Source organism: Miniopterus natalensis, chromosome 3 (genome assembly GCF_054644295.1).
Source record: "Miniopterus natalensis isolate mMinNat1 chromosome 3, mMinNat1.hap1, whole genome shotgun sequence".
In the NCBI taxonomy this organism is placed as follows: domain Eukaryota; kingdom Metazoa; phylum Chordata; class Mammalia; order Chiroptera; family Miniopteridae; genus Miniopterus; species Miniopterus natalensis.
In genome coordinates this window covers 13642794-13669884 of record NC_142083.1, presented here as the reverse complement: position 1 = coordinate 13669884, position 27091 = coordinate 13642794, and the positions used below count along the sequence as shown (strand labels likewise).

Here is a 27091-nt window from a genome sequence, read left to right as displayed (position 1 = left end):
TTTCTTTGGATGAAAGCTTCTTTTATAGTGCAAATGTATTTTAATTAGAAATCTGCATTTAAAAACCATATTAAAGGGAAACTTTTAACTGATATATGCCAGGGGGTAAATAATATTAATGCTAAATACATATCTATCTGTTAAGGGAAGAATAAAATGAACTGTGATATGTCTTTGTTTAAGCACACAGTTCCAACACTCTGCAATTGTACTTTGAATAAAAGTTGAATCCCACTTTCTTTATTCTAGCATCAAATCTGAGCATTTCAAGAGGTAAACAGTCATCCTTTGATGCTTTACTTCAAGGCATGTAAGGAAATTAATCAAATTAATCCATCCTTCTTTGTACTAGCAATAAAAATTACTCACTGATTTGGACACAGGGCATTTCCTAAGGCCCTAATGAGTTTTGGGAAGGGGGAAAAAAAAAGTATTAAAATATGGTGTTAAAGAGAAGCTTGCAAACTACTCAAATTATTTTTTTGTGCCAGATTGAAAATGTAAATGAGTGAAGCAGAGCAACCACACACACCTCCCCCCACCCCCATCCCCACTCCAACCCCCACCCCGCTTGGCTTGGAAAGAATGCAAAGTACATGGCCTGTCTAAAGGTGGCTGCCCAGCAACCATGGATCCTTGCCACACTGGAATCAGACCCAGAATTGGCAGGTAATCAAATGCTTGTGAAAAAGACAGAAATTCACAGTTTAATATGACCTCTTTATATTTTTGAATGTTGATGTTAAAAAAAAAAAAAAAAGTCTTTGTGCGCTGAACAAAATAAGTTGAGAATCTTCTCCTTATTAAGGAAAGAGTAAAAGCATCACTTGACCTTGGACCTGCCCCATTCCCAGCCATTCTACTCAAATTCCATAAAAGCATTGAAAAAATATTTAAGTGACCATTGTTATTCATGCTAGGGTTTTTTTGAGAAGCATAATTGAAAATTTTATTTCCTGTCAAAGGTGATTTGTTAATATAAATAAATTGTTTATATATTTCCTAATAATCAAGTAATGGTTTCTTCTTTGAAAAGGAGGCAGAATATTGAAAAGATTAGTTTTAAAAGCCATTGTGATACCACTATAATAAACCCAGTTGTTAATTAACTGGAAAGGAGCAAAGGGAAGGCCAAATAGATGACTGCCCTGTAAGGTCTGGGTGAAATAGGAAGGTACTTGTCTGTCAGTCACACCTGGGAACAGGTCATTGGCCAGAGTAGGCGTGGCCACTGCAAGCTCAGGAAGATGAAATATTTCAACTCCTAAGCAGTGGAGCTCTCTCTCTTGCTCTCTTGGGACTCTTGTTGCAGGGGACGTGCTCTCACGCCCCTGCATTCAGCCACACGGCTCAGGGCCATGTGAACCCCATACAATGGACTAAAGAACTGCAACTAGTCTGAGGCTACACTGGACCCAGCTCCATCATGGAAAGGAAACTTTAGACTCTGACTCTGCTTCTAGCTCTACTGAATTCCCAGCTGCACATTTTCCAGGACTGGATTAAGGGAACTGGGACTTTGCAAACCCAGAGATATAATTCCATGAAAATAAAAATCACTCATCCTCCTGCGCAAGTCTCAGAAAATTATTTTTCTCAATATATCATAAGGACCTAGCTCCCAGCATCCAGTGGGAAAAGGGTACCCCACTTCAACCAATAACAATTGTAGTACACATATTCACATATTTTCTGGAACAAAGAGAAATTACCGTCAATGCACTATTTACCTAAATATATATTTGCATATCTCTTCCAAAATTCTAAGGGAATTCTCAGCCTTTTTTTCAAAATCCTAGCTTTAGGCATGACTTAATTATATCATCTCTATAGTCAGACTATCAGATTCTGAATCCATTTCTGGTGCTTGCTAGCATTTTTACCTTATGTGTTATTACCCAAACCACAGATTTCAGGTTCCCCATCTGAAAAATGTTCTTTATGGAAACTACTTTGTAGGCTTGTTATGAGCATTTTGTAAGAAAATCTTTAAAGCCATCAGCTTAACACCTGAAACACAGAAAGTATTCCATACATTTTAGATATTATCATGACCTTTGAAGTCACTCTTTTTTTTCTGGTTTACATGGTTATACTACTGTAGGTATCACAAGACACATCTTTTCTCCCAATTGAAACCCACATTTATAACAGTCACCTTCTTGGAGAAAAAATAGTATTTATATTCACTGTGGCCAATATGCAATGCATGTTTGAGATTACCCTGCTCCCTCTCTGATCTTTTTAAAACTACCATATAAATATAAGTGGTTTTGACAATTATGTGTTTATTAGACACAAGTAGATACATAAGAAAGAGAGATTGAGTAATTTGTCTGAAACCAAAAAAAAGTGTCAGAGCTGAGATTAAAAGTTTTGTTTTGTTTTGTTTTGTTTTAATTATACATTTCTATCAGAATGCATTTCAGTGGAAAATATAAATGTGATAAAATTTGAGTGCCTTAATTAATAGATTTAATCCATTACATTGGAAGGAAAGGGTTACATTAGCAAAAGAAAACTACTATTTTTAGGGAGAAACACATTTTGTTAGTTAAGCTATAATGTGCCAAACACCTGGGAACCTGCCAACCAATTCTATGTGATTGACATAGTTTGCATTCACATTTGTATGTTTCCGCATTTTGCGATCTAATTTCACACATTGATAGTTAATACAAGTGATCAATAGAGAATCATATTTCATGGGCATTATGAAAAAGGGTCAGCACATTTATTTGGATTTCCTCTAAGTATTTCTTAAATGTCACATTTGCACAGCACTAAAAGTTTGAAGCAAACACTTGTGAAGGGTGCCCCTGATGATAAAATATATCCCCTTGTCTCTTTCTAATAAAGACAGTCTAGTTGCCAAATTTATTTGAACTAAGGGGAGCTCTCTGACCACTTGAGATATCCAAAGTAGATTTCATTTTGAAGGATGATATTAGGCTAATATAATATGAGATTTATCTTTATTGCCCACTAAAAAAATAAGGAAAATGCAATGCAATGGAAACGGTTATTTTAATGCTGCATTTAAAAGAATAAAAGTTAAATATAGAACTTTGAATTGCTTCCCTCTTTTCTCCTCAGCTACTAGTATATGTTAGTATTCTGCAGACTGGGAAATTCAACTTCGCACAATACATCCAACTAATGAGATTGCAGAAACATTGTGCTTTCCATCACTTCCTTATCAGTGACAGTCCATTAAAAGCTTAACCCCGAGAAGTGAATTTCAGTTTTAAACTTTTGTATTCTGAAAACGGTCTTCCTCAGACTGTTCATAGATAAGATGGATACCACATTTGGTGACAGTTCAAGACACCCTCCTAGAACTGTTTTGGAACCAACAACAGACCCATTATCTTCTTTTAGAAAGACGTTTTATAGTGCTATTTGGTGAGTTGTGAAATTGTGAAGGAAGTTTTATTTACCTGTGCTTTTGTTTTCTCACACAATGCAGTATAAATATGTACAATACCTGTTTGTGGTCCACATTTTAATTGCGATTTTTCAGAAAATTGAGTAGATCTCCCAAAATGAATCTTCCTGTGGATAGTGGCACTGTTTGTTCTCTTAGAACAGAAAGGTGATGATTTATTCCTGAATCCTTAAAAGTTTTGGCCACAAGTCAGACATACTCACACTTGAAAGTCAAAATTGCAGAATAATCAAAAAAGTCTTTCTAAATGTAAGTGGGCCAATTTAAGAGGAAAAATTTAACCAACTCAAGCACAAAGACATAATTTCACCTCCTGACAAGGAAGGAGGAGATTTCTGTCCAGAATGAGGTCCCAGGAAACAACCACAGCTGCAGGGCATGGCCTACAGGGGGAGTTAAAGTATTACTATTTGAGGTAATTTTATAAATCTGAAGATTTATAAGTTCCCTTCTATAGATTTAGTCATAAAAAATCAAAATGAGAACTGAATTCAATTCCAAGATTCAGTCTCAGAGGTTTCCAAAAAAAAAATAGTGGGGAACATCATCTGAAGGATTGGGCTTTTGAAAAGAATAGCCTATAGGCCACGGCACTGTATGCTCCGCAGTGGGGATGGGTGATACAGACACAAATCTAGATTTTTGGAGCTGTGCAACTAATCATGATGTCTTTAACATATAAAGTAACCAAGGGAATAATCAATCTAAAGTTAGGATGATTTGGTAATGCTTCAGGTGCAGAAATATCTCTAGAAATGGTGACGCAGAAACTGATTTATAGCAGACAAAAAATGGGACAGACTGAGCAATGTTGTGATTTGAGTGAGAAAACATGCTGTGCTGAAGAGATGAACCCTACTGTCCTATCCAATACTGATTTTAAGACCTATTTACAAAATGCGGAAAAAGAAGGTTGGTTCTTTTTGGAGAATTCTATGTTCATCAAAGGATGGTAAATAGATACCAGGATCAAGGATATATTTGAATTAAGTATGCTGTATTTGACATTATTTCCTATCTTTAGTAAAAATGGTTGTCAGAATACCACAGAAGCTAATAAACATATCCTTGGGCAAGGATAGAAAATTAAAAAAAAATTAAAAAATCTGGAAATCAATTTAACATATCCTTATAACTAATGTTAGGTATTATGTTAGGTATTTTCTCTCAATACTTTCAGCAATAGGAAAAAATGTTAATGAAATTGTGCATTATGTACATTATAGAAAATTGATTCACATTGTGTGAATATTCTTCAATTTTTTATGGCTTGTCTTGTAACTGGAGATTTGTGTGGGTAGATTCCAGTTTGGGCTTACAAATAATGCTGTGTATGCTGGTGTATGTCTTTGAGTAAACTTATGGATGCAGTGCTGTTGGGTTCAGGCATATATGCAGGAGTGGAATCAATGATTTTCGGTAATGTGTATGTTCAGCTTCTGTAGATACTGTGAATAGTTTTCTCACCTGTCCTTAAACTTAAGTTCTAAGGTTCATAATCATCTTTGATATTTATAAGAAATTTAAAAGCTCAGCTTTTGATTTTTTGTTTACACAAACATTCAGAAACATGTATTTTAACTTTATAATATTATTATTTATTTTATCACATTTTGTTAATACTAGTTTTATATGATCATTGTAAGAAAATGTGACTTAAGTCTCTGTTATTATTATATAGTTTCAAAATGTGTTGATTTACTTTACAGTGGCCAAAGTATTTTGGGAAAATAGGAAAGAGAAAGCTAGAGAGTTTGAGAACACAGATGTATGGAAATATCTGCCTACAGTTTAATAATTCACTTGCTTCTATTTCATTCTTCTCATACCTTCTTGTTATGTTGAAGTTTTTCTTTTCCACACTATCGTATTTTTTTAAACTGATTTTTGTACATCTAATAATCTTCTCTGATATTCATTGGTTTCAGGATAATTATACTCTTATTTTACATTGGAATATTTGTCAATATCAAGTGACATTTATTTTATTCTTTATCCCATTTTTACTATTCTTCCTTGCATATAACTACTTATATTTATTTATATAAATAAATACTTACATTTTTGTCAACTATTGGAGTAATATTATTTAAAGTGTGTCCATGTTTATAGATCTATTGTCTTTTAATCTCAGACTTTATATTTTGCTTTTTGATTCAGGAATTTAACCAAAAAAGGTTGATTACCATAACATTTATAATTATATTAATGTTTCTTTTTATCTTATGGCCTCTATTGTGGTTGTAACTTTTTTAAAAAATATATCTTTATTGATTTTAGAGAGAGGAAAGGAGAGGGAGAGAGAGAGACAGAAACATCAATGATGAGAGAGTCATTGATCGGCTGCCTAGCCCGCAAGCCAGGCATGTGCCCTGACCGGGAATCGAACCCCGATCCCCTGGATCCTAGGTCGACGGTCAACTGCTGAGCCACGCCTGGCAGGGCGTGGTTGTAATTTTTACGTTGTGTTTTTTACTTTCTTTGTAAAACTCTCCCAAACCCATGTTCTACTCATATGATTATCTTTTTATTTCAGCCTGCTTTTCCCATGTAATTAGTTATTGCTGTTGTATAGATATTACATATTTTTATGTGATTATGACAACAAAGGCTTCCTGAAATTTCTCCTAGAACATTGATTCTTTTACTTGACACCTAAGTACTGAGCTCCAACTACATGCCCAAAGTGGTTCTAGGTTGTGGGGATAGATTTTTGTCTTATCAAGACAAAAAAAATTCCTACACTTGACGACCTGAAATTCTGGCAGGAACAGGGAAGGCAATCAATAGACATTACCACACATACAACAGTTAATAACATAGTAAATTAAAAATTGATAAGTTCTTTAAAAAATCTAACAGATCAAGGAGTTTTCAGAGTGCATTGGGGCAGTTAATGTGGAAAGGTCAGGCATGGCCTCCATGAGAAGTGAAATTGAAGGAGTAGGTCAGACAATTATGTGGAGAAAGTCATTTCCAGACAAAAGAAATATCCTGTGAAAAGCCCTCTATCAGGACTAGTATAAAAACACATGTGTTCATCTTTGGCAAAATGTTACTTTCACATACATTTACACCATAATACTGTCAAAATATCATTTTAGTCTAATACAGTCATTGTTCCAGTTATCACAAATGAGTGTAGAAATGCATTATCTCCTCTTTGGATAAACTTAATCTCATAATTAATCAGAAAATTTTAAGTTATATCATGAATTGAGATTTATTAACGTAAGACTTAAAGAGCCAGTTTAAATAATTTAAAATTGATTTTTTATCATTAATTAGGATCACTTTGCATGCTGCCAATTAATTTAGAAATTACCACTGAAAAGAAGGGCATTAAGAAACATTTGATCTTCAGGAAACCTTTGCTAAGTCATTATAAGCTTTTAAAACACTCTCCTTTGGAAAGAAAAGCATGTGTTCCTTTGTGTAACTGAATTTAAACTTTAAAGTTTTTCATTCATTCTGTGCAAAAGAGTTTGTTCAGTTTTTGGAAAATAAATATTTCTAGATGCCCAGTCATTTAACAGAAGATTAGAATTTGAAAATATTAGTCAGAAAACTAAAAAGTTGCTATAGCATTTAAGTTTCTGAAAGTCATTGGATGCAGTGGTTTTCATAGAGATTGCCTTACCCTGACAAAGATTACTGAAACCCAAACTAAAGATGTATAAGCATTTCAATTATAAGACCATGACTCTGGGAGCAATTCCTACAATACAGTTGACAATCGTCTATTCAAAGAGTTTCTTCCCATAGTATGTTTACAGCATCATCTGTGGCCTTGACGAAGAAGGAATGAAGCCATGTACAGCTTTTACCAGAGAGACTCCTTCAAGGCTGGAGGCTCAGCAAGTCCCATGCTATAGTCCCCGCTTGACAACCAGTTTGATTTTAAGAACATGGGGAACATAGAGCATATGCCACTGTTCTTGGACAGAGCCATGCTTCATGTGAAAGATGTCTTCACTTCTGTGTCCCAAAGGGACTTGTAGGTTGGGAACACATCTGTGATCTGAATTATAATCTTAGAGAGTACCAGGGAGGAGACTCTTCCCCTGGGAAGGATTGATTTGTGTACTGTTATCATGAATGAGTTTTTAATTTTGTATCTTGGATGTGTTGGACTTGTTTGTTATACATAGAACCTGAAGTACTCAAACCAAACAAACAAACAAAAAAAGCTGTCCTGGTCTGTTACATGTTCCAGTGAGTGTATGGGCTGGGGGGGGGGGGGGGGGGGCGGGGAGATCAGGGAGGAGTGAATTGTGGTTTCTCTGGACATCAGGACAGAATATCTTTCATAGCCATGTGTGGAGAAAAGCGGGAGAGGACCTCCAAACTGAGAGTATGGGTTGGCAGTAGACAGAAAGTACTGATTCCAGGAAAAAGCCATTCCACTAATACCCAGATTGCTTCTTGTCTCCAGGTTCTTCCATCTTATCTTTGTGATTCCTGTTTCTCTTTGCATCAAGGCAAGCCTTTGTAAATGGGTTGCATTTAGTCTGAAGAGCTGTGGTCTCCTTGTTTTGATAAGCCGTCAAAGAAATGCACTGAATCTTGGGATATAATGACTGGTAATCATCCCTTGTAGACCTCCAACTCTTACCATGTGAATTTTAAGTTTCTATTTATATAAGAATTTCAGTATGATCTGACACTCTCTGTTCAGCTTATTGATAAGTTTAACTTTGCTGAAGGACACAGGCACATTTATCCAGCAGATCCCCCAAGTTCAGAGAGTCAGGGTGTGTGTAAATACAGCTGGGCACCTGTAGCTCAGGCTGACCTCCAGGCACTCACTCCCTGTCACAGACTTCCAGTGGTAGTTGTCCAGCACCATGAAGTCCAAGAGGAAAGGATACATGCCTTTGGGGTCAAGGCCAGATGGATTCGGCTTCTGTGCTTGAAAGACTCTCTTGTTCTCCTTAGTCACAGTAACCTGGTTGATGAGCTCTTTGGACTACAGCCAAATCTACCACTTCTAGACCTGCATTGGGGTTGCCCTTCTCCCTGCCAGCCTGCAGCTCTCCATGGAGCTCAGCAGGTGGTCCACTCTGTACTGCAGGCTCCTCTCCAAGCTCTGGATACATGGGAGCTTGTCTTCCTGCCCACTCCTCTTCATGGCACCTCAAACCCAACTTGCTAGCTGAGAGCCATTGTTAACTCCTTTCTCTGGGTACTCTTTCAAGAAGAGGAACTTGTAAAAACCTGCATTTCACAGGCACAGACTTGGGAGGAGGGTGGAGAAAGGAATTTAGAAGGGGGGGAGGGGCAGAGGGGCTGAAGATAAAGGTTATTCCTCTTAAACTGCAACAAGACACAACTAAAGTAAGTCTCTTTTGGAATTGAGTTTGCTTTACACAATTAAAAATTGGACTATTGACTAACATAAATATTTAGTGTACAAGTAAAACTATTAATATCTTTGAAGCCTCTTTTTAATCAAAGGAACATTTGAAATGTGTCAGGATATAAATTATGTGCACATCAGGATTATTACATCATGTAGTTTTTTACAATATTTTATTAGATTTTTGTGCTGTTTTAAAATATGTTCGCCACTGATATTTGAAGTTTTATATTTCTTTATTTTGAACATTAATTACCATTTTATTTACTTATTTTATTACTTTTTTAAGTTTCTTTATCTTTATTGTTGAAAATATTACAGATGTCCCCTTTTTATCCCCATTGATCCCCTCCACCCCACATCCATCCCACCCCCAGGCTTTCCCCATACCAATGTCTGTGTCCATGGGTTATGTTTATAAACATATAAGTTCTTTGATTAGTCTCTCCCTACCCACTTCCCCCTCCCCATCTTCCCTCTGAGATCCTTCAGTCTGTTCCATGCTTCTATGGCTCTGGATCCATTTTGTTCAACAGTTTATTTTGTTTATTATATTCCACGTATCAGTGAGATTATGTGGTATTTGTCTTTCTCTGAGTGGCTTATTTCACTTAGCATAATATTTTTTAGTTCTCTCCATGTTGTGCCAAAGGATAAAAGATCCTTCCTCTTTACAGCTGCATAGTATTCCATGGTGTCAATGTGCCACAGGTTTTTTTATCCACTCATCTACTGATGGGCACTTGGGCAGATAGCAGATCTTAGCTATTGTAAATTGCCCTGCTATGAACACAGGGGTGCATAAGATCTTTGTGATTGGTGTTTGGGGTTCCTTAGGATATATTCCTAGAAGTGGGATCACTGGGTCAAATGGCAAGTCAATTTTAAATCTTTTGAGGAACCTCCATACTGCTTTCCATAGTGGCTGCACCAGTCTGCATTCCCACCAGCAGTGCACTAGGGTGTCCTTTTCTACACACCCTCGCCAGCACTTGTAGTTCATTGACTTGTTGATGGTAGCCATTCTGACAGGTGTGAAGTGACACATCTTTGTGGTTTTAATTTGCATCTCTCTGATAATTAGTGACTTTCAGCATTTTTTCATGTTTCTTAACTATTTGGATGTCGTTTGGAGAAGTGTCTATTTAGGTCATTTCCCCATTTTTTAATTGGATTGTTTGTCTTCCTTTTGTTAAGTTGTATGAATTCCTTATATATTTTGGATATTAACCCTTTATCAAGTGTTTCATTGGCAAATATGTTTTCCCATACAGTGGGCTCCCTTTTTCTTTTGTTGATGGTTTCTTTTGCTGTGCAGAAGCTTTTAATTTTGATGCAGTCCCATTCATTTATTTTCTCCTCAGTTTCTCTTGCCCTAGGAGATGTATCAGCAAACATATTGCTATGAGAGATGTCTGAGATTTTGTTGCCTATGTTTTCCTCTAGGATTTTTATGGTTTCATGTCTTGCACTTAAGTCTTTTGTCCATTTTGAATCTATTTTTGTGTATGGTGTAAGTTGGTCTATTTTCATTTTCTTTGCATGTACTTGTCCAATTTTCCCAACACCATTTATTGAAGAGACTATCTTTACTCCATTGTATGTTCTTGCCTCCTTTGTCAAATAGTAATTGACCATAATGGCATGGGTCAATTTCTGGGTTCTCTGTTCTGTTCCACTAATCTAATGTCTGTTCTTGTGCCAGTACCAGCTGTTTTGATTACAGTGGCTTTGTAGTATAACTTGAGATTTGGTATTGTGATTGTTCTGGTATTGTGATTGACATTATTCTTCTTTCTCAAGATTGTTGTGGCTATTCAAGGTGTGTTTTTGTTCCATATAAATTTTTGAAGTGTTTGTTCTGGATCTGTGAAATATGCTGTAGGTATTTTAATAGAGATTGCATTGAATTTATAGATTGCTTTGGGTAGTATGGACATTTTAATGATGTTAATTCTTCCAATCCATGAATATGGTATATTTTTCCATTTGTTTATATCTTCCTCCATTTCTTTTTTTAGTGTCCTGTCGTTTTCCAAGTAAAGATCTTTTACATCTTTGGTTAAGTTTAGTCCTAGGTATCTCATTTTTTTAGTTGCAGTGGTAAATGGGATTGCCTTTTAGTTTCTCTTTCTGAGAGTTCATTACTGGTGTATAAAAATGCCATTGATTTCCAGATGTCAATTTTGTATCCTGCTACCTTGCTGAATTCATTTATTAAATCTAGTACATTTTGGGTGGAGTCTTTAGGATTCTCTATGTACAATATCATGTCATCAGCAAATAATGACAGTTTTGTTTTCTCCTTTCCAATTTGGATGCCTTTTATGTGTTCTTCTTGTCTGATCGCTGTGGCTAGGACTTCCAGCACTATGTTGAATAAGAGTGGTGAAAGTGAACACTCTTATCTTGTTCCTGTTCTTAGGGGAAATGGTTTTAGTTTTTGCCCATTGAGTATGATGTTGGTTGCAGGTTTGTCATATCTGGCCTTTATTATGTTGAGGTATGATCCCTCTAGTCCCACTTTGCTGAGAGTTTTTATTGAAAATGGGTGTTGGATTTTATCGAATGCTTTTTCTGCATCTATTGGTATGATCATGTGATTTTTGTCTTTCAATTTGTTTATGTGATGTGTCATGTTTATTGATTTGCAAATACTGAACCAGCCTTACATCCTTGGAATAAACCCCACTTGGTCATGGTTATGATCCTTTTAATATATTGCTGAATCCAATTTGCCAATATGTTGTTCAGGATTTTGGCAACTATGTTCATCAGGGATATTGGCCTATAACTCTCTTTCTTTGTAGTGTCTTTATCTGGTTTTGGAATTAGGCTAATGCTGGCCTCATAAAAAGAGTTTGGAAGTGTTCCTTCCTCTTGGGTTTTTTGAAATAGTTTGAGGAGAGTAGGTGTTAATTCTTCTTTGAATGTTTGATAAAACTCTCCTGTGAAGCCATCTGGGGCAGGGCTTTTGTGTGCTGGGAGCCCTTTAATTACCGCTTCAACTTCATCAGCAGTTATCAGCCTATTTAGGCTTTCTGACTCTTCCTGATTGAGTTTTGGAAGGCTGTATTTTTCTAGGAATTTATTCATTTCATCCAGGTTGTCCATCTTGGTGTCATATAGTTGTTCATAGTATTTTCTTACCATCCTTTGTATTTCTGTTGGGTCAGTTGTTATTTCACCTCTTTCATGTCTGATTTTGTTTATTTGGGTCCTCTCTCTTTGTTTCTTGATGAGTCTGGATAAAGGTTCATCAATCTTGTTTATCTTTTCTTTCTTTTCTTTTTTAACATATCTTTATTGATTTCAGAGAGAGAAAAGGAGAGGGAGAGAGAGAGAGATAGAAACATCAATGATGAGAGAGTCATTGATCAGCCGCCTCCTGCACGCCCCCAAATGGGGATCGAGCCCATAACCCAGGTATGTGCCCTGACCGGGAATTGAACCCTGATCGCCTGGATGCTCAACCACTGAGCCATGCCTGGCCGGGCTTGCTTATCTTTTCAAAGAATCAGCTCTTGGTTTCATTGATTTTTTGCATTGTTTTTTTTAGTCCCTATATCATTTATTTCTGCTCTGATCTTTATTATTTCTTTCCTTCTACTTAGTCTGGGCTTTTCTTGATGTTCGCTTTCTAAGTGTTTAACTTGTAGTGTTAGAGAGTCTATTAGAAGTTTTTCTTGTTTTTTGAGGTAGGCCTGTATTGCTATGAACTTCCCTCTTAAGACTGTTTTCATTGTGTCACATAGATTTGGAGTTGTGTGTTCATTTTCATTTGTTTCCAGGAAGTTTTTTATTTCTTTCTTAATCTCTTTGGTAACTCATGCATTATTTAAAAACATGCTTTTCAACCTCCATGTGTTTAAATATTTTTTAGTGTTTTATTGTAGTTGATTTCTAATTTCATGCCAATGTGGTTTGAGAAGATGCTTGATATGATTTCAGTCTTCTTGAACTTGTAGAGACTTGTTTTGTGTCCTAACATGTGGTCTATCTTTGAGAACATCCCGTGTGCACTTGAGAGGAATGTATATTCTGCAGCTTTGGGATGGAATGTTCCGTAAATGTCAATTAAATCCATCTGAACTAGTATGTCATTTAGGGTCACTGTTTCCTTGTTGATTTTTTGTCTGGAAGACCTATCCAGTGAAGTCAGTGGGGTGTTAAATTCCCCTATATGACTGTATTGCTGTTGATCTCTCCCTTAAAGCCCTCTAGAAGTTTTTTATACATTTAGGTGCTCCTATAATGGGTGCGTATATGTTGACCAGGGTTATATCCTCTTGTTGGATTGATCCCTTTAGTATAATGTATTGACTTTTCTTGCCTCTCGTTATGGTCTTTATTTTGAAATTGTTTTGTCTGATATGAGTCCAGCTTTTTTCATTTCCATTTGCATGGAAAATTTTTTTCATTCTTTCACTCTCATCCTGTGTGAGTCTTTTGTTCTGAGGTGGGTCTCTTGTAAACAACATATATTTGGGTCTTGTTTTCTTATCCATTCAGCCACCCAATATCTTTTTATTGGAGCATTTAATCCATTTACATTTAAGATTATTATTGAAGGATACTTATCTACTGCCCTTTTGTTTCTTTATACCTATATTTCTCATTCTCTTTATTTCTACTTCTAATTATAGCAGTCCCTTTAACATATCCTGTAATGCTGCTTTTGTAGTGATAAAGTCTTTTAGCCTTTTTTTTTTTCGTCTGGGAAGCTCTTTATTTCACCATCTATCTTGAATGATAGTCTTGCTGGATAGAGTAGCCTTGGTTTCAGATCTTTGTTTTGCATTACCTTGAATACTTCATGCCATTCCCTTCTGGCCTATAGAGTTTCTGATGAGAAGTCAGCTAACAGCCTTATGGGGGCTCCTTTGTAGGTAACATTGCTTTTCTCTAGCTTCCTTTAAGATTCTCTCTTTGTCTTGAATTCTTGACATTTTAATTATGATGTGTCTGGTCCTGGGCCTCTTTGGATTCTTCTTGCTTGGGAGTCTCTGAGCCTCCTGAACTTGTGTGACTTTTTTCTTGACCAGGTTAGGGAAGTTTTCTCCCATTATTTCATCAAACAGTTTCTCTAACCCCTGCTTACTTTCAACCTCCTCTGGCCCTCCTATAATACAAATATTGTTACGTTTCATGTTGTCCTACAGCTCCCTTAGGCTGTCCTCCTGTTTTTTAATTTTCATTTTTGGGTCTCTGACTGAGTGATTTTTTCTACCCTGTCTTCTCATTCACTGATCCAATCCTCAGCTTCCTCTAATCTGCTGTTTATTCCTTCCAATGCATTCTTTATTTCTGCTATGTCATTCTTCATTTCTGACTGGTCATTTTTCATAGTTTCCATGTCTTTTTTTCCTGCTGTAAAAAATCTTTACAATCAGTATCCTGAACTCTATATCTGAGAGATTGCTTATCTCCATTTCTTTTGGCTCTTTTTCTGGAGACTTCTCTTGTTCTTTCATTTGGGGTTTGTTGTTTTTTTTTTGGTCTCCCCATTTTGTCTACTTTTTTGAGGGGTTTTTGAAAGTGTTACGTAGATCTGCTAGGACTCTCAGTCTTTTTGGAGGGTCTCTGGTACAGGCCAATGTCAGATGCAGTTTGTGACTGGCCCTGAGTACCCTGTTTGGAGCTATCAACAACCCTAGTTTAAAGTCTCCACTGCTAGGTCTGGGTGCATTCGGACAGGACCAAGATGGACACCAAAGTCTGCTTTTCCAAGGCCCAGGGCCAGAGGCCAATCAGGCAAAGACTCAAAGCACTCTGAGTTCTGCCTCTCCCTACAGGCTGATTAATCTGATTCTTTTAATGAGCTTCAGGCTGTGGAAACTCCACAGGGTGGGGTAGCTAGTTGTTATCAGTGTCTTAAGGAGCCTCAGGTTGTAGAAACTCCTCTGGGTAGGGCTAGAGGTTTTCCAGCTGGTGGGGCAATTGCTCCCTGCCTCCCAGGCAAAAGGAGCAAATTGTCTGCTTGAGCAAGATGTCCTCTGCAGTATGGGGGAATGACTGGGCACAGGAATCCAGGTAGGTGCCTTCTGACCTCACTCTCCAGATTCCACAACCCTAGGTTCTCCTCACACAGCTCCAGTCCACTCTGCCCTCCCTCTGCTGGAGCCCAAGGTGAGTGTTTGCACATGAAACTTTGTGTTGGCTCTTTAAGAGTGTGCCTGCATTTCCAGCTGCCTCTCCCTGGCAGACAGAAACCCAGCTGCTTTTCACAGCCAGATGGTTGTGGGCACCTTTCTCAGTTCTGGTCTCTGGGCTGGGACCCCAGCCTGGGGTTTAGGCCCCAGAGTCCTCAGTAGGAACCCCCACAGCTGAGCTATCCATCTGGACCTTCAGCTGCTGCCTGTGGGAGCCCGGCCAGCCCTCTCGCCTCCACACTTTCTACGATTCTCTCTGCGGTCCCCACTTTTCCTCCTTAGTTATGAGGGTTCTCTCCAGCTCACCTTCAGTTGTTTTTCAGGATGGTTTTTCTACGCTTTTGTTGTAAATCCAGATTGGTCCCGGGGGAGTATCAGTGTGGCTTCCGCTCAATCTGCTACCATCTTGGAGCTCCAGTTTTATATATATTTATAGTTTCCTTAAAGGATTCTCATGAAGCCTGCAATTTTTGACACTTTAGAAGTTATAGCCACTTTTTGTGGCAACTTGGTAAAGTACCATAGGCTGTGAACATTACTTTTTGTTCTTTCCAAGTAACACTGGGATGCCAGTGACCCTGACCTACACAAAGTAGTTATTTCAGTTCTTTAATCTGCCTGCCAAACTGTTGTAGTAACTTTTAATGTGGGCAGATGGCTACTTCAAAACAAATCAAATGGAATATTTGGTCTCTGAACTTACCTGAATGCAAATCTTTGAATATGAATGCTAGCTCAGATTGAAGTTCGAGTCTGACTAATTGTTTTGATGTTCCAAGCAGTTTGCACTGAAACATATTTGATCAAATAGCTAACATAGTCTTCACTTCTTATAACTTTGTTATGCAATGTCCCTTCTGGTGACTGTGGTAAATGGAATAAACAGAAGATAAAGTATAATGTGTAACTCCTACCTAGCATGAATGAACAAAATATGTACTAACAAGAACCATCAATCTATTTCAGAGGTCATGTATGCATAGTTTACTGCTGAAGCGTGGTAGAACTTTTACCACAAACATTTTTGTCGTTGTAATTTCCTGGCAAAGTCTATCAGTAATGTGAATACGAGCAAAATAACTAAATTTAGTAGTTTTTAGCACAGCGCCTGTGGTACAGCCCCAAACTATGACAAATTTCAAGCAACACATGTATATGTTTTTCTTTGTGTAGTAGTTATCCAGACAGGTATGAGATAATGTCTCATTGTTGTATTGATTTGCATTTTCTTAATGATTAATGACATTGAGCATTTTTTAATATACCTGTTGGCCCTTTGTATGTCTTCTTAGGAGAAGTATCTATACAAGTCCTTCGTCCATTTGTTAATTGGGTCATTAGTTTCTTCATATATATTTTTGACATTATCTCTTTATCAAATATATGTTTCACAGATATTTTCTCCCAATCTGTAGGTTGCCTTTTACCCCACTGATTGTTCCCTTTGCTCTGCAAAACCTTTATAGTTTGATGTAATCCCACTTGTTTACTTTTGCTTTTGTTGCCTGTGCTTTTGGTGTTATAGCCAAAAAATCATTGTCAAGACCAATATCATGAAGCCTTTGTTCTGTTTTCTTCTAGAAGTTTTGCAGTTTCAGGACTTGTGTTTAAGCCTTTAATTCATTGAGTTGATTTTTGTGTATGGTGTGATATAAAGTATCAATTTCATTCTTTTGCATGTGGATATGCAGTGTTCCCCACACCTTCTGTCGAAAAGACTATTGTTTCCTCGTTGTAAATTACTGGCACCGGGTCGAAGATCAGTTGACCATATTTGCATGAATTTATTTCTGATTTCTCTATTGTTCCACTGGTTTATGTTTGTCTTTATGCCAGTACCATCGTCTTATCACTGTAATTTTGCACTATATTTTGATATCAGCAAGTGCAATACCTCCAACTTTGTTCTTTTTCTGAAGATTGTTTAATTTCCACATATTTGTGAATTTTCCAGTTTTCTTTCTGCTGTTCTTCCTAGTTTCATTCCATTGTGGTTGGAGAAGATACTGAGTTTTATTTTAATTTTATTAAATTTGTTAAGACCTTTTTTTTAACCTAAATGTGATCTATCCTGGAGGAAAACATGTACAGTTGAAAAGAATGTGTATTCTAGTGATCTGGGGTAGAATGTTCTGTATACGTGTGTTAGGTTCTATTGATCTATAGTGTTATTCTGGTTGTTTCTCATTATTACTCCTAGCTAAATGTTCTCTCTGATGTTAAAAGTGGGATATTGAACTGGCCTCTTATTATTGCATTGCTGTCTATTTTTTCTCTTCAGTACTTTCAATGTTTGCTTCATATATTTAGATACCCTGATGCTGAGTGCATATATATTTATAATTGTTACATCTTCCTGATAGATTGACCCATTTATTATTATGTAATGCCCTTCTTTGTCTCTTGTGATAGTTTTTAGTTCAAATTGATAATAAATGTTAAGTATAATTAAGTTTCATTAACACAAATTCATGAAGCATATCTTCCAAATCTTTTTAATTAAAAAATTATTTATAATGATAGTCATTCATCTTTGATAATTAAATTTAAATTCTTTATACAAATTTGAAATTAATACATAGATGGAAATGTATCACTCAATTTTTGTTTTTTGATAATGTAGGAATTCAAGCAAAAACAAGATTTTTAATTCATAAGTATGGTAATTAATTTGAATATAACATTTAAGTATTGGATAAGTATAATTGAAGAATAAAAGAAGCATGGTATAAATGATTCATTATTATTAATGTTAAGTTCTCTTGATTCCGGAGTTTAAAACTTTTGAAATACATTATGTATTTCCATTATAAATTTATAGCTAAGACTTGTGAATATTGATAGAACTGATTATCCTGTGGATAATGAAATATATTCTCTCATTCAGTTAGTTAATTTTCATGATCCTTGTAGGATAACAAAGTTAGTTAACTATTTGAACACTTGCTATTATTTTTGTATATGTTTTATGAAAAGAAAAAGTTATATTCCGTCATAGCTTAATTTCTAAATTCAGAAAGAAAAATATTTTAAGGTCTTTATTATGTTATTGATTTTTTTACAAAATATATCTTATCAAAGATATACTTAGCAGGAAATAATCATTTCTGCTGACAAATTAAAACAAATGATCAGTGATTATTTTTAAGTATATGTATTACTGGAAAAAAGTAATGGTAGGAAGCTAGTCAAACAGAGAAGGGAAATTATATCCTTTAAATTGTAATAAATATATTTGTAAGGTATGTGATATGATGCCAGGGTGTGAAAATAAGTAACATCCCAAGTAAATATTGAACCTATGGAAATGAACTAAAAAATACCTGGACAATTCTTTCAGACGTTATAATTGTGTGTTCCTGGGATAGCCACTCTCTTTTAGTAACAAAGCTATAGTGACTTACACTCTATTGCAAAAAGATCAGAGAGATTTAAACATAGAAATAGAGTAATTAGATGATTTATTCCACAAGCATATATTTTTAAAATATTGATGATGCCTTTTCATAAAAGTAAAGCCAGAAAGATTTTAAGATTCTTAAGCTTAAAATTAATTAGAGGATTATTATACTTTGCAGCTAAAATTATTTAAATCTTACTCTCAATTATATATTCCCAATGAAAGGTAATTCTTATTTTTGTTATAGTTATTTTAATGATATAGTTTATGTACAACAACATTTTCTTTACTAAAAAGTATAATTAATTAAATTAAGAGCACATTTGAGTTGTGAATGTGGCCATTGAGACGATAAAGGAGTAATCAGAGCACAACAATCCACTTGGTAAAAATTTAGTCTAATTGAAGACCAATTATTTTATTTACTTGTAATTCACATGGTATATACTTGTAAATAGAAGCAGCTGCTAGCCAAGTAGCTAAAAGGAAACAAAAAGCCTTGGGTGAGTGATATTTCAAACTCAGCAGTATAAGGCAAGGAAAAATAACATATTTCATGCATTGAAAAATGCTAGAAAGATGTTTATATGCATTATTCAGTCTGTTAAATTGTTTCTATTCTTAATTTTTCATGTTAACTTAACAATAAGCATTCTTATATTATAAATCACTATACATTATAAGTAAATAGGGTTATACTTTTTAAATATTTATTTTATCAAGTAATATATGCACATTAAAAAAATAACATTAAAGAATGTTTTATAATAAAAATTAACCATCTCATACCACTCATTACTTCTAGATCTACTCTCCAGAGGGCTTTAAAAAAATATTTATATTTTGGTGATCCCCCTACCAAAATGACATAATCATGTTATTTTCTGCATTTATTAACATCAACTAACATTGTTCCCACAATATCAAATATAAATATTTAATTTGGTCAAGTCTTCTCTTCCATCTGTGTTTGACAACTGTTTTATTATTTTTGTGTTTTTTATTATCATTCATATAAACAATGTAATTAAACCTCAATTCAGTTTTTCTGTCATTTCTCATTCAATTTCCATTCTTTATATGACTATTAATACCCTTCTCTACCAAGTTTTCTCCACACCTTGCTGTATATTACACTTTTACATCTTCACAGCGCTTAGATTTTCATATCATCACTTAAGCATAACATCTTTTCTTTGCCTAAAGATTGATTGTCAAAGTTTAAAGCCAATAACCAATATTTGCATTGTTATGATTGTGAGCCTATTAAGTAATGAAATACCAATTAGTTTTCCATGTCTAAAAGTTCAAAGTCACAATCCAACTACCACTTGAAGGAGAGTGTTAGGCTAAATGAATTTTCAGATTTGGTAAAAAATAATTTTAAATCATGATTGGAAAATAAATTTTTATCCTCAGTTGCTGTCATTTCTGGTGTTTATATTGACAATTGAAAAATTATATGTACTGCTTTTATATTCAAGATGCTTGTTTTAAGTCATGCTTATCATTGTCTTATTTTTTTTCTAAAAGTACCTGTAATGGTCTGCACTGTAATTTCATTACCTGCTCTGAAGGGTTTTTTTCTCTTTCTTTTTTGTTCTCCTATCATGACTTTCTTATGCTTAATTTACATATTAGGTTTCTTTCTTCCCTTAAGCACACAATGAAAGATCTTCCTAAGCTATGAAATTAACAAGTAACATTTCTGAGTCCTAAATTATGTATGTGTGTATATATATGGATAGATTAGATAGATATAAATGATATAGAGTTATAGATAGATATAGATATAGATATAGACATTGGATCTTTCTTTGATTGCTAAGTAGGTATGTCTAGTAGTTTGGTCTGTAAGCATGTGGAGCAGTGCAGAATGGGAGGATGCACACAGTAGTCTTTTATTTTGACTTAGTCATAGCAGTCTGCCTAGCCCTTGACAACCAAAACACCAAAGTGATAAAGGCTTTATTCTATGACATCAACATTCAGACTATTTTCTACTTAGGATTTAAATATAATTATTTAATTTTTACGTAAAATGTTTATTTTGAGTAATTTCAGATTCACTAGCAATTGTGAGACATAATTGAGAGTAATCTCATATACTGATTAGTCAGTCTCCCAATGGTGACATATTAAAGACTGTAATACAACATCACAACTAGGATATTGGCATTGTACTGTCCAGACAGAGAAGAACCCTGTCATCCCAAGGATCCCGCACGTTGTCCTTTATAGATCACTCCATCTAGCAACAGTACAATGCATATTATTTTTTTAGCACCCATGGAACATATACCAAGATAGATAATAACTTGGGCCATAATATATAGCTCAAAAACCAACAGCTACCACCACACAAACCCTCTCCTCTGTTAGCTATTGGTCCAGCATGAGTGATGGAGACTATACGTCTTAGGAAGCTGAATGGGAGAAACTTCTGCCTGACAGATTAAAGCAACATCACTGGACAGACTATTATCTTTGCTGGTGAATATCATAGAATTGGCCAATTGGGCTTTGCTGCCAAATTAGTTAATCTCCTAGGCTCAGGTCTCCAAGTCCTTTCTGGAAACTGCAAATATGGTCCAGAGGTCTGCAAAGCTGTATAAAAGGTGGCCTAAGCAAACTTTTCTTCCTCTTTCGTGCACCTGAGTAACAGATTTTTTTTCTAGAAAGGTGTCAGAAACAAACCAGAGTCAATAGTCATTTATGTAATCCTGGTGTTTAAGAATAGCTCTTTAGATATTATTAAAGAATCCAAACCTAAGAACCCAAGGTTCTCAAGCATCTCTTACTCCCAATGTGAACAGGAATAAAGTAAGACACATGAAGGATTTAAATAACCCAATTATGTGTCTGGACGGAGTGTTAGTCTTGCAGAAGTCAGGGGGCCTTGCAGCTAAAGGACCTGTCTGCGTCACAGGTGAAGAGCTAAGGCCGAGAAAGAAACAATTCACAGGTAAAGCCAGCCTGGGATGAGACCACGGCCAGTCCTTTGTCAGTGAAAGGCAGAGATTCCTGTCAGATCACCCCTGAAGTTTGGGGTACAGCATCTCTCCATAAAACATACGAGTGAGAACAACTTTTTTATATTTGTTAGGAGTTGTTGAGGAGAAACAATCAAGATGTTTCAAGAAAAGACTGCAAAATACTCTGCACCTGAATGCAAAGGAGGCCTCGGGGTTTAGCAGCGGTGGCCCCATGAATGAAGAGCAGTGTTTTGACTTATGCCTAACACGCAGGTTGTTTTGGGCTTTCTTTCAGAGGCTTTAAACTGCCACTGTGTTAAGTGATTCTTAGATACCCGATTGGCTGGCAGATCACTGATGCAACGAGGACATGGAAGATCCCACTTCATCAGCCCCCCACTGGCCTTGCAGCAGCTCCCACCCAGCCCATCTGAGAGTTCTTCTCGAATCCAAGATTACAAATGAGCCTTAGACTGGAAGATAGTGGTTTCCCAGAGCGGGGCATTTACTGTCTAACCATTTTCTATCTTGCTAGGCTGCTCTTTCTTGGTTTGTTGGCTCAAGAGAGCAAGGTTTTGGCAGGGCTTTTATTGCCTGGGCCAGTTGACATTTCCAGGTTTCCAGCTTCTTCAGCTCTGATTTTCAGATATATTAAGCAGAAAACAAACCCAGGGAACTCACCACTATGTCATTCTTTGGCACTAAATTCTTTATCTGATAGGGCTTCTTCTTGTCATCTTTCAGAGTCTTTTTTTGATTGTTTTTATATATACCCAGAGTTTTTAGTTATACTTAGAGGAATAGGAAAAAGTACATTTATACCGAATTCCCAAATGCCCTAACTTTAAATGCAAGTTAATTAAAATTGATTAAAATTAAAAGGTATTAAAATATACGCTTAAGTAAAATTAAAAATTAAAATCCAAAGTCACATTAGCTCTATTTCAATCAACCGCATGCAACCAGTGACTTCCATATTAGACAGAGCAGGTAAGAGAACATTTGCACCACCTCTAAAATATCTATGTGACAGTGCTGCTTTCAGGGCGAGCCTTCTAATGTTTTGCTTTGGGAAAAATGCCTGATGCTTCCATTCCTAACACATCAATGGGTTGGTGGGAAGTTAGGTGACTAGTGCAGTTGTCTCATAGAAAAGCCTTTAGTAAATTATTCCCTTTTCATCTGTACTTTCTCACTTCCCTCTTCTGGTTCTCAGCACGGTCTCCCTGGAGTATCAGCGGGAAGATGGGCTCCCACTTGCTGTACCCTTGAGGATTCGGCTGTCACTTCCCTCTTTGTCTGTTAATCGTTATCACAAAATTTCCACCTTTTTGATGGCTTATTCTTATTTATAATTTAGATAAAAGCACTTTTATATGACAGTGCTTTTCAGAAATAGGAGAAAAACAAATTTCCAGTGTGACTTTTTTTGGTTAGAAACCACAAGATTTTATTTCTGTTCTAAAAGCTAGGGAGGGGATTTACCATTTTTTAAATGTTCCCCAACATAAATATACATTGTAAATACTATTAGGCTTACTTTATAAAAATATAATATTGTTATTCCATTAAAGAAGGAAGGAAAAAACAACCTAAATTCCACAAAATAGGAATCCATTATTTAATAAGTACATTACCTGCATAGTTTGTATGCATTTTTACTTTTCTTTGTTGTAATAGAGCTAAAATGAGATGGATGATTTGAAGCAGTCTATACATAAAAATATATAATTTTAGTATCATCTTATATTTTATATTTTTTATAATAATTATCTGTCTTAGATTAATAACTCCATTAATGACAGCAAAAATAGGAAAAAAGAAAACTATTCAGCGTTAGAATGAAAAACAGGATTATAATGAAACTAAATTATCAGAGATGCAAAGTATAAATTAAAATGTGGAAAAAATTTTGTTTGCTATAACAACAGTTTTCATGGATGTAATATGTTAAATGCTACATTTAGATCCTTGAATAAAATTATAGTTACAAACAAGCTTATGAAGTATTTTCCAGTTTCCTTCACATAGCCTTTTCAGAGGGGATTTTTGTATTTTCATGTCACTGACAGTGATATCTTGAGTTTACTATATTAAAGATTTTTGTAGTTATTTTATAAATTACTCCTGCTTATCTCACCTATTATAACTATTTGATTAGTCTGTAGTATGTAGTTATGAAATATTGTGCTTGGACTATAATGTTTCTGCAAGTCCTAAAAAGGATAATATGTATAATTTATTTAAAAGTCATTCAATGAATAATAGTAGAAATAAATGTTTATTTTTTCAGTGTGAACACTGAATACCTTTATAGAAAATACAGGAGACTAAATCAACTTTTCAAGACATAATTATTTACATTCTTAACATTTTATTATTTTCATGCCACTCTTTTTCCCCTGGAAATTATGAATGTGTGACGTGTGAGCTCAGCATATGCTTACCTTGGTGAACACTGTCAGTGTTCGTGAACCCCTGGACTAGGTAATCAGGTTTTTATTAGGGCCTATGGAAATAGTACTTCACCACTCTCCTTCACTGTTGAGGCATCTTAATTTCTGAAAAGTAGTTTTCTAAGTGATCATACTTTATATGATATCGGGCTATGGAACATTAATGTTTATATGTTATTTTATGTGGGGCACCATATAAGTACAGTGATAGAAATAAAAATCTCAAAAAGCCCAGTACTTTACTTCAAAAATTGTGACTCTCAGGAATAAGATCTGTGGTTTCTGTCATTAAAGATGCGGGGTAAGGACCTATAGAAGTCATATGTTTAATTTTAACACTTGGAGTTCATTCTCTGAAATCACATGATCACTTACCACATGTAATTGCCAATAAGCACATTTGCAGCTATGGTTAGGAGTGATGGGAAAGTACAGAGAGACTTGGCTCTGATACCATCTGAATTTCTGGGTAACTTAAAACAAATGTGTTTAACCTCTTAGAGTTGAAGTTTCTCTGTCTATAAAATGGAAATCATGATGCAGCTATTAACAGCACTGGGGAAATCAAATGAGATAAAATGAGTAACGCATCTTTCAAAGAATAGACTTGTTAGGAGGATGTGGGCTGCGGTTGAACAGGGCTCCCGTTTCCAGCACTGTGTCCTTAGAAGAACGGCTGATGGGTTCGACTAGACAACCAGAAGGCAAGACGTCTGTAAATAGTTTACAGGAAAGATGTAGGTACTGTTTAAAGTTCTTTCTGAATGCTCTTGAGGTATTACAAAAGAAAGCACAGAAACAAAAGTGTAGCAGTGAGAACCCACAGACAATGTCCAGCATACCTCTCAACTCCTGAAGGCATGGACTGTCCCTTCGGCCCCTGTCTGAGTCTGTTCTGGCTACTATAACAAAATTCCATAGACGGGATGGCATATAAATAACAGAAACTTTTTTCTCACAGTTCTGGAGACTGGGAAGTCTAATATCAGGGTGACCACAGATTTGGTGTCTAGGGAGATACCTTTCTGTTCTCTCCTTACTTGGCAGAGGAAGGAGGGAATTATCTGGGTTTCTTTATAAGGGCACTCATCCCATTCAGGAGGGCTACTTCCTTATGACCTAATCTCCCAAAGGCCCCACCTCAAAATGGGTGAATTTTACAACACTTAACTTATATTTCATAAAACTGTTTTGTTTTGGTTTTAAAAAAAAACTTATTTTAGGCAGTAATGGATGTCAGTAGCTTTGAAAGTAGACTAGCAGCAATGGGAAAATGGACTCCTGCCTTTTTTTGGTGTCTCTCATGAGAAGCAACACTGTTAATTTATTCAATACTTTCTGTTGTTGCTGTTGTAAAGCTCATATCATGTGTCTGGTCACAGCAGCAGACCATAAATCATAAATTATAAAGGTATGGCAAATGCCCATCCATGTAAGAACGTGTCAGAGAAAGGCTGTCCAATAGAAATACCACTTGCAAATGTTTTGATTGCAGTATTTGTATTAGTATTCTAGGGCTGCTTTAACAAAGTATTAAAGGCAGAGATTTATTTTCTTACAGTTCGGTGTCTCGAGGTCTAAAATTGAGGTGTTAGCAGGGCCATACTCCCTCTGGAGACTAGGGAAGAATCCTTCCTTGCCTCTTCCCAACCATTCTAATGGTTTCTGGCAAATCCTTGGCGTACTTTGGTTTAGAGTTGCATCACTCAACCTCTGTCTCCATTGTCACATGGCCCTTTCCCCGTACATCTATCTGTGTGTGTTTGTGTGTCTTTCTCTCTTCATAAGGTCACCAGTCATTGCATTTAGGGCCCACCCTAGTCTAATACTATCTCACCTTAATTTTATTAAGTCTGTGGAGACCCCATTTCCAAATAAGGTGATAGTCACATATACCAAGGTTTAGAACTTCAATATATCTTTATGTGTGTGTGTGTGGGGGGGTGTCACAATTTAGCCCACAACAGTACTAGATATTAGTAGTGTGGAGCTGGCAGATATGGTCAGTTTTTAGGCCAGAGGCAATTAACATGTAATACATAGGTTTCCATATCAATTTGACTAAAATTATCTCCAAAAAATTATTAATCTTCTACTTTGAAACTACAATCGACCTATTTTGTAACGAGACCTAAAACTATTGGAGAAATACAGTATCTTAGCGTTACTATATACCACTGTTTCTGTTCACCGCTTCAGATGGTCTGTTTTACCTTCTATCCCACCACTGCTGAAGTGACCTGCTCTTCAACATAGAAAATATTCATCTCGAGTTCATATCAGTGCCTCCCTCAACTCTTCTCTGTGGACACTTAGTCATAAGCTAGAATATGTATGAAGTAACCAGACCAACTCACCCCAGTATTCCCAGGCCGCCCTATTTTTGGCACCAAAAGTTTTTCAGGAACCCCTTCATTGCCAGAGAAACTAGGACAGGTAATAACTTTAAACTTAACCTGGCTGCCTCTCCTATACAACCCTATACAAAAGGGAATCAGTGTATTCAGAAATAAATCTTTGAAAAATATGGAATGGGAGATGATCAGTCAATGCATTTTTCTTAGCCCCTGGCCGTGAGACACACTTCACGCTGCACCTCAGGGAGTCCCTTGGAATCCTGCCAGCAGTGGCCCCTGGTGGGGAAAGTGTTCATCAGTAGCTTTTTATTTTGGCCCCTCCATCTAGTTCTGTTTCTCTCCCACTAGTCTTCATCAGCATTCCCTGAGATCACCTCCTCAATAAAATATTCACATATATCTTTATTTAAGTTGTTATAAAATTCATGCTATATCAAAAATGTACTTTTACTTGCATTTGAAGTATTAAAATTGGTGGAAATAATACTGAAAGACATGGCGAATTTCAGGTACAAATTTATATCATTTAGGTATAAGATTCTTCTTAAATACTCCTCTAAAGTTAGAAGAAAGAAGATTATGAGAAATTTAAGCGTTTGGAGCATTATCTTTTTTAAGATAAAAAGATACGTAATTTGAGTTGGGATTGAATCCTTCTTTGAAAGATCAGGAAATTAGCTCACTTAAATTTCCTCCCACATCTCCATCTATTATCTCCCAATTTTCATCATTTCTGTTACTTAAATTTTTCTACTATGGCCTTAAATTCTACAGTTGTTTAATATGAGCTATATTTGAAAATAGATTAAAGTCCTTTCGCCATATAAGGCCAGATTGAGATTTTCTCAGGATCTACTTTAGTATTTTATTCATTCCTGGTTTAAAAATTACTCCAACATTTATAATGAGTATAAAAATGCCAGGATTTTTCCATTTCCCACTAC

The 27091-nt window shown here is 35.8% G+C and overlaps 2 pseudogenes; one reads left to right on the top strand and one right to left on the bottom strand.

The window, feature by feature from the left end:
- Positions 1–596: 596 nt before the first annotated feature.
- On the top strand, positions 597–7599 carry LOC148093438 (proteasome subunit beta type-1 pseudogene; annotated as a pseudogene).
- Positions 7600–7651: 52 nt separating this feature from the next.
- The window catches only part of LOC107545917 (T-box transcription factor T pseudogene), a 44178-nt pseudogene continuing 24738 nt past the window's right edge, over positions 7652–27091 (bottom strand).